Here is an 8,332-nt window from a genome sequence, read left to right as displayed (position 1 = left end):
CTTCGTCCAGGTGCTGTACAGACGTCATTACTGATACGCGTATTATTTAGTATGTGCCCTAAATTGATGGGAGCGTGCTGCGTGCCACAGATAACATTGACGTGACGTTGCCTCTTTGTACACTGTGCCTATCCTTGCTATACAAATATATTTATTCAAGAAGATATCCTGGTTACATTTTATTTTTTATAATACATACAAACAAAAAACGTGGTAAGAATGTGTCTTCGTAAGCCCTTTAGTTTTTGTAGGCCCTTAAGTATTTGTAGGCACTGGGCACAGTGCCTACTGTACCTACTGTTCCGATTGGATAATATGGCCCTGATGATTTATCGTCGAGACACGAATAAGCAAAATGAAACAGGTTGCATGTAACTATAAAGACATTGCTGGCATCCTTTTAATGGCTTGCAATATTTATGACGTTTTGGAAACTGTCGTGATGAATGCAAATGTGGGCCACCGTCACAGAAGTGTGACCAGTTCCTGGAGCTGAAAGCTGTCATCTGTAAAAAATTAATGCAAGTACAATGGACAGACATGTACAGGGGCAATCATGAAGCAATATTTTAAAAGTCTTTGCACTATACAGTAATACCTTGGATTGCGAGCATAATTCGTTCCAGAAACGTGCTCGTAATCCAAAGCACTCGTATATCAAAGCGAATTTCCCCAAAAGGAAATAATGGAAACTCAGATGATTCGTTCCACAACCCCAAGAATATTCAAGTAAAAATTATTAATGCAAAAAACCTTTTTATATTTTTCCTATTTTAATTTCATATAAAGTAATCAAATTTATTAATTTAATTTAATCATGGCTGGTGTGAGGGAGACGAGAGAGAGGAGAGGAGGAGGGTTATTGTGTAGGACGACTTTCACCGTCACTAACGGAATCACTGGCATCTGTTGGCTCACTGGAATCTTTTTATTTTTCTGCGACTTTAACAAGGAACCTATCCAATGACATTTGCTTTTGCCTCCTTTTGAGGATTTCATGGGGGCATTGTTGCAGTACAGTTACTAAAGAACAGTCACTACACTTGGACAAAAATAACAAAAATGCTTTACGCACACACACGTGGTCACAACACTATACTGTAGTAAACACTATAGTACTGTAGTAAACAGTATACACGTGGTCACAACTATAGTACTGTAGTAAACAGTATACACGTGGTCACAACACTATAGTACTGTAGTAAACAGTATACACGTGGTCACAACACTATAGTACTGTAGTAAACAGTATACACGTGGTCACAACACTATAGTACTATAGTAAACAGTATACACGTGATCACAACACTATAGTACTATAGTAAACAGTATACACGTGGTCACAACACTATAGTACTGTAGTAAACAGTACACACGTGGTCACAACACTATAGTACTGTAGTAAACAGTATACACGTGGTCACAACACTATAGTACTGTAGTAAACATTATACACGTGGTCACAACACTATAGTACTATAGTAAACAGTATACACGTGATCACAACACTATAGTACTATAGTAAACAGTATACACGTGGTCACAACACTATAGTACTGTAGTAAACAGTACACACGTGGTCACAACACTATAGTACTGTAGTAAATAGTATACACGTGGTCACAACACTATAGTACTGTAGTAATCAGTACACACGTGGTCACAACACTATACTGTAGTAAACACTATAGTACTATAGTAAACAGTATACGCTCGCACAGATGTTGACTATACGAGTGAGGCACGCCGACTGAGACCGAGCATGGGAGACGATTACCCACAATCCCACAGCGAAAGAGAGAGAAGAACCATCGGCTCAGTAGTGATCACCTGACGCTCGGCAGACAAAGCGTATACGTACACTACTCGTATTGCAAGACCTCGCTCGTTTATCGAATTAATATTTATTTAAAGTTTTTGCTCGTATTGCAAAACACTCGCAGACCAAGTGACTCGCAATCCAAGGTTTTACTGTATTTACAAATTGTTCACTCGTTTTTTTCTCTCTCTCTCTCATGGCAGTCTACTGGAGAGAACTCATCAAGTTATGGAAGGATTTTCAGGAAGCTTTGAAGAGTAAGTCCTGCCCATTGCACCCTCACACCCAGCGCGACGCAAACATCAATCGTTGTCTTCCTCCTCCCTCCTGCTCACATGAGCAGTGTTGAGAATACCGGTGTCTAACACGTTACCGTGGTGGGGACGAGACTAACCATAGTACGGCATTGTTGATGCTTCACGAACCTGCATCAAGCTAGCACCTGTCCCCTCCCCACTTGCTCTTGTGCGCGGTACAGATTTGTAACTTTAACTCTTAATGTGTCCATCCATAAGAGGTTTTCGTTTGGTATAGGATCATTATTATTAATACAGCGGTATAATTAGCTGTCGCCTGATGAGGCTAGTTGTAATTACCGGCGAAACGTCGTACTCGAATTGTAGATGTTGTGGGTTTACTCTTCAACACACCGGTTATTGCTGAACTAGTAACTGACATGTTTGTTTACGTGACAAACCTTACTAATTAGCTGTGTTGGGTGGTGCTGGTGGTGGGAGTAACGACACATTTATATTCACACGATCTAACCCAGAAAACCTCTTATGTATATTGGTCGCGAAAGCCCACATATTAAACTTAATGTATCCATGCTCGCTTCCTTGTGACCCTAATGCAAGTTTGTCAAATCTTTCTTCCTCTGTCCACCGAGCGGTAGGCATGGGGACACACCATAATCAGTCGATCAGCACGTCCAATACGGTGTGGCAAAGTGTGGATATTCCTGTCTCTGGCCACCTTGGAAGAGTAGACCAAATACTCTGTAGACGGGATCTCTGTACCTCGAGTGGAGGCCCTTTAGCCAGCAGTGGCATGAGCAGGACACTTTCACCCTTACCTGGTTACACTCCCTGCTGTGTGTGGTGGTGATGTATGGGATTTGTGACTGTGTTGTTAAGCAACTAATGCGAATATAATTTAACTTACCGTTACGTTTTGTCCTTTCCTTTTAGTTTTTCAGCTTCGAAGGAACCGTCATGCCCTGTCTGTGGTAAGATTGTGTACACCTGTATATATGTTGGCGATTCTGTAAGACGGTATGGGTGCCATGACTGCGTCTTTATCAGCTTATCACATGAGACAGTATGCATACGTGTGTGCGCGTGTGTGCGTGTGTGTATGTGTCTGGGGTGCGGTAGCTTAGTGGTTAGCGCACTGCGCTGCGAACCTGGCGATCCGAGTTCGATTCTCGCTCACGGCCAACACCAGTGATGATGATCTGAACCAGTCCTGGGCCTCCCCTAGGTTGACTCCCCCTGGTCTGCCGTGCCGGCCTTCATAGGTGCTCGAACTTTGTATTTGTGTATGTGCGTGTGCGCATGTGTGCATGTGCCCGTGTGCGTGGACAATTTATGAGGCCAAAAAGGTCCGAGCGTTATTCCGGAAATGTGAGCGAGCGCTACCGACTGTCGGCTTCAGCATCACGCTCGTTCAAGCACGTCAACGACGACGTCACCATGCGCTTGATAATGGCGCTTGCCCAACATTCTAACATTGTCATGACATATGTTTACTTTTGAATGCAACACTTTCCCTCCGGCTTTTATCTGGAAAACCTGCACCAACTTCACATGTACAGGCTAAACCTGCTGACAATTGACCAAATACAGTTGATCCTCGATTATCCGGCAGCTTCCCACATTATCCGGCAGTCCCGGGCCGATTTGGCAAAATCCCTCCAGAGGCACCGTTTGGCGTGACAAAAAAGGTAGCTATGCTTGATTTCATTGTGAAATATCATATACTGTACATTATACAGTACATACATACAACTTAAACAATGAAAATGCTTCATGTGTATACTCCAGTCTTCGAGATTAGAGTGGTAAGTACGGTACAGTAAATAGTCACTTTTTTATTAGGATTTTTATTTTAGAGTAGGATATTTATGCAAATGTTATGTAGTAAACAAATTTTAAACGCAAAAGCACATGTACAACACCGAAAAACACAGCGTGCAAAAATAAGCAATTTTAAATAGTGATTTGATTATCCGGCGTTTTTGAAAACCCGGCGCCCCCTGCCCCCCGAAGCCACCGGACAATCGATGATCTACTGTAATATTCTAACTGAATAATATAATAAAGGATTACCTGAAAGTAAAGCCCAATTTTAACGAAGTCGTGGCATGACGGCAGCACAGCAACGTATCGAGGAGTCAACTCGTGTTGAACTCTTGAGTGTTCTCAACTCACGTGCAGGCACAGTCTCCAAGTGCGCTTGTTTCCTGCCAAACGGTCTTGCGTGGAATTGGCCAAACGTCTAAATGTAGGGCCCTGCTCAACAACAGTTTTGTTTTTAGTCTTATCCTGAACGTACCAGACTGCTTGGAGTCATCACATGTCGCTTATTTCGACCTTAAACTCACTCACCGTGTTCTAAATGCAATTGCTTGACACACTCGACTGGGCAAGTAAACGCTTATCATTCTTATCGTGTGGGTGTCGCGGCGGTCTGAGTTTGATCGCTGGTCATGCGTAACGTCACAGGTGGGTGACATCCAAACTGATCCTGATGCCACGACCGAAACCTAATCCTCCCCACGGTCACCAACTCGCATTGAACGGTGTGACGAGTAAATGGTCAAACCACGTGACCGACATTCCTGCAGGAAATGTATGTGTCTAGTTCGTTGTCCTTCTTCCTGCACCTCCCGATTAGCACGGTTGGCTATGTACGGTGCGAAAGCAGTTCAACATGCGTACAAATTGGTTTCATATTTTTATCTCTATTTGAGAAAAAAAGCGAATAAAGTCAATCAAAAAGGTGATGAATGGAACTTCGTAGCGTTTACATTTGCCCCTACTGAAAATGCACGTGACATCTGGTTCCATCACGTGAACTTTCGTGACCCCAATATTCCCTGCAATCTGCAGACATCAACAGCCTTTTAACTCCGTCCATGTGTTTTTTTGTCCGCAGAACCCACGTATGTATCTGCCCTGCGCTGCGCATCCTGCCAGAAAGAGAATAAGGAAGTCTGCCTGTCTTATTGCGAACGTACGTCATCCTGGAGTTATAACTTCAGGAATGCCTCACTGCGTGCAATTTATATCACTCCTAAAATATGACTCTCGTAAAATCTGTCGCGTTGTCCTTGCAATCCAAGTATGATGAATCGAAGTATTCATTTTACTCATTAACATCGATGCATCGTTCCATGCATGTGCAATGCCTTGAGATGCTCAATTTGCATAACTAGGCAGGGGTAGAGCAACAAGCAGAAACATTGTAGGAACATATTCTTGGTTCATATTCTTGGTTCTTTTGGTAAAGTCACGTTGAAGGGAAACAATAAAATAATAAAATATATATCAAAAAAAATTCTTGGTTCTTTCGTTAAAGTCACGTAGAAGGGAAACAAAATAATAATTAAATATGTTATATTTTTATTATTTTATTGTTTCCCTTCTACGTGACTTTACCGAAAGAACCAAGAATATGAATCCCTGCAGTCACGAAAGCTTCAAATCAAAATTGTAGGAACAATGAATTTCGCTCACACTGTGGTGACGTCAGCGCAGTAACATTCAAAAAAAGTGTCACCATGTCATTACTAAGTCTCCATATCAAGCCGAGTAAAAAAGACAATACACTTTACAGGCACTTCGTTGTCTTCTGAATTGTTTTCCTGGTGCACTCTGGGCATTATTGTCAGGAGGCAGAGAAACCCTTCAAAAATGTCACAGCAGAGTAACCTCACGAGTGTGAGAATGGCCAAAAAAGATTTGCTCACAACTTCTGCATGGGGCCCTTCAAGCAGCGCTGTCCAGAGTGCTGCTGCCGGCTCGTATCACCCGACGCTTCTGCCTTCTTAAACATTGCTGATGTTTGTGTTTAGTTTGTTGTCCTTCCCCCCCCTGCCCGCCGCACCTCTGATTAGCACGGTGGCTACATTACGGTGTGAAAGAAGTTCAACGTAGATACAGCCATTGCACATTGCTGCCAGGGATACGTCTAAATTCACTCTGCTAGGTTTTTACAAAAAGCAATGATGTAAAAATGTTCGAGGATTTTTTTAAAAGTCTGTAAACATCACTAACTCACCTGCGCGTGTATGCATGTATGTGTTACAGGAAGTGGGGAGCGGTAGTGTAGCGGTTAGCGCGCTGCGCTATGAACCCGGCAACCCGAGTTCTATTCCCACTCACGGCCAAAACCTGTGACGATTATCTGAACCGGTCCCGGGCCTCCTCTAGATCGACTCAGCCTCAAATGAGTACCTGGTGCGGTGTGTAAACATTGCCACTAGGGAGACGAAGGCGGTCGGGCGTGGTGCTGGCCACCCACCCCCTCGTGTACCGTTACCGGCCTTCATAGGTGCTCGCTAACAGCACTTGCCCCGACAGTCTGTTAAGGCTACACGGGGGACCTTTATCTTTGTCTTTGTGTTACAGGAACTATTTTGGAAAAGCAACGGCGAGCACCTTTGGAGGTTCTGGACGACGTCGATCCCGACGTCATCCCAGAGCCAGACTACGACCCTGAGTTTGAGCCCACGAAGACCAGCGTGATTGCACTGATCGTGGTCGTGCCAGCCATGCTATGCTTAATCGTCTTCTGCATCGGTGAGCCTTTAGCTTGTTCCTCCAGATAGCAGAGCCGTTTTTAACAACAAGTAGAGTCCTCTGCAGATCATCGTAGGAGATGTGTATATGTTGAATTTCTTTCACACATTTCCGTAGCCAACAGTGCTAATCGGAGGGGCGGGGTAAAGGACACCAAACTAAACACAACAACGAGCAGTTTCTAAAGAAATTAGTTTTCAATCTCTTAAGATCTAGAGAGACACAGAGACACGTTTACAAACACTTTGAGAGACACGAAGGACACAGACAGCTATAGACACGGACAGTGTCAGACATGTACAAAGATACACGCGGAAAGATGCAGGCAGAGATTGACCCGGAGAAAAGCCCACACATGCACAAATAGATAACTACAGATACTTACATGCATGTGCATTTAGTGGCTCACACTAACCCGTTTACTCCCTTGTCCCCTTTTATGTTCAGTAATGTGCTTCACGCGAAATAAAAAATCAACGACTGCCCCCGACGTGGAAAAGGGATTGGACGCTGCGGAAGAGCAGAACCGACAGGAGCCCGATGTGAAGATGCCTGGGCATCCAACGAAGCCTGCCCGGGATAATCAAACCAAAAAAGCCGGCGCGCACAAAGCATCTCGCGATGGACCAAAGAAAGAAAGGCCACGCAAATGAAAGAGCGGGCAGTCCCCCGACTTACGAACGGGTTCCTTATTCCTGAGGCCTGTTCAAAAGTCAAACTGTTCGGGTTCACAAATAAAGACAGATACACACATGCGCGCACACTCACTTTCACACACACACACATATGCTGGAGTTTGCAGGGATTGTGTGGTGCCACGGCCTCGAAGCCACTCTGCAAACTCCGCGGCCACACACTGAATACACACACAGACAGCGCACACACGTAGTGTCCTGGCGTGGGATTGCTTGGCACAACGGGTTTTAATCCGAAGGGTTCCTATGAGGAAAGTCCCACGGTTTCCCGGTGCCAGGGGATTGGCCGACCCTCGCAGGACAAGTCACATCGCGGTGCCCCTGAGTTGGCTTAATAGTGTATGGGCGCACAAAGATTACCGGGCCAGCCGCGATGAGTCATACACGACATCTGGGAAGCCGGGGTGGAAAAAGCGAGAAAGGCAGTGTGTATTCGCCACTCATTCGCCACTACGAGGCCGTGTTAGGCAAGGCTTTCTCGTCCTCTTCCCTCCGCCTCTCACAGCGTCCGTGTGACGCCGCGAGTACGGCTACCAGGTAAATGGTAGGACGCTTGGGTGAGCAGGAGCGCAGACGGCAGTAGGCCTAGGCTTTTCTCGCAAGATACTCCCCCCGGTAGTGCCGACTGGGCAGCTTTAAGGCATTGTGGTTTGCGCCGAGAATAAAAAGTTAGCACAGACCGTCGATGGTGTGGTGTCTGCAATTTCTGTGTGGAGCGACTGCGTGTGCAAGCCGAGTCCTCGGTGGCGGTGGGGGAACATGCGGCGAGAGTGAACGCGGGGTGGTGACCGCGGGATCGTCACCATGTCTTGCGCGAGTGTGGTAATCGCTCAGGTGTGAGCGCGCTCGCAGGTAATAGCGCGCTCCGCGGCCCCTCTAATAGTGACAGCTGTGGTGTGCACGGGCGTGTATTTTAGCCCCGTGTGGCTCCGAGGCCAGCAGCGCGAGCATCGGGGGCCCCCGTCACTCGCTCAGCGGGGGCCTGGCGGGAGTTGACTGACGCGGTGGAGGAA

The 8,332-nt window shown here is 45.7% G+C and overlaps 1 long non-coding RNA gene across 1 annotated transcript; it reads left to right on the top strand.

Annotated features, from left to right (window-relative positions):
- Positions 1-4,986: 4,986 nt before the first annotated feature.
- On the top strand, positions 4,987-8,114 carry LOC142928870 (uncharacterized). Its single transcript, XR_012945180.1, has 3 exons — positions 4,987-5,056; positions 6,454-6,624; positions 7,072-8,114. It is a non-coding gene; the product is annotated as an uncharacterized LOC142928870 (long non-coding RNA).
- The last annotated feature ends 218 nt before the right edge of the window (positions 8,115-8,332 follow it).

Source organism: Petromyzon marinus, chromosome 24, assembly GCF_048934315.1.
Source record: "Petromyzon marinus isolate PM22_M1 ecotype Great Lakes invasive population chromosome 24, UKy_Petmar_22M1.pri1.0, whole genome shotgun sequence".
Taxonomy (NCBI): Eukaryota; Metazoa; Chordata; class Hyperoartia; order Petromyzontiformes; family Petromyzontidae; genus Petromyzon; species Petromyzon marinus.
This window is presented reverse-complemented; position numbering and strand designations above follow the sequence as displayed.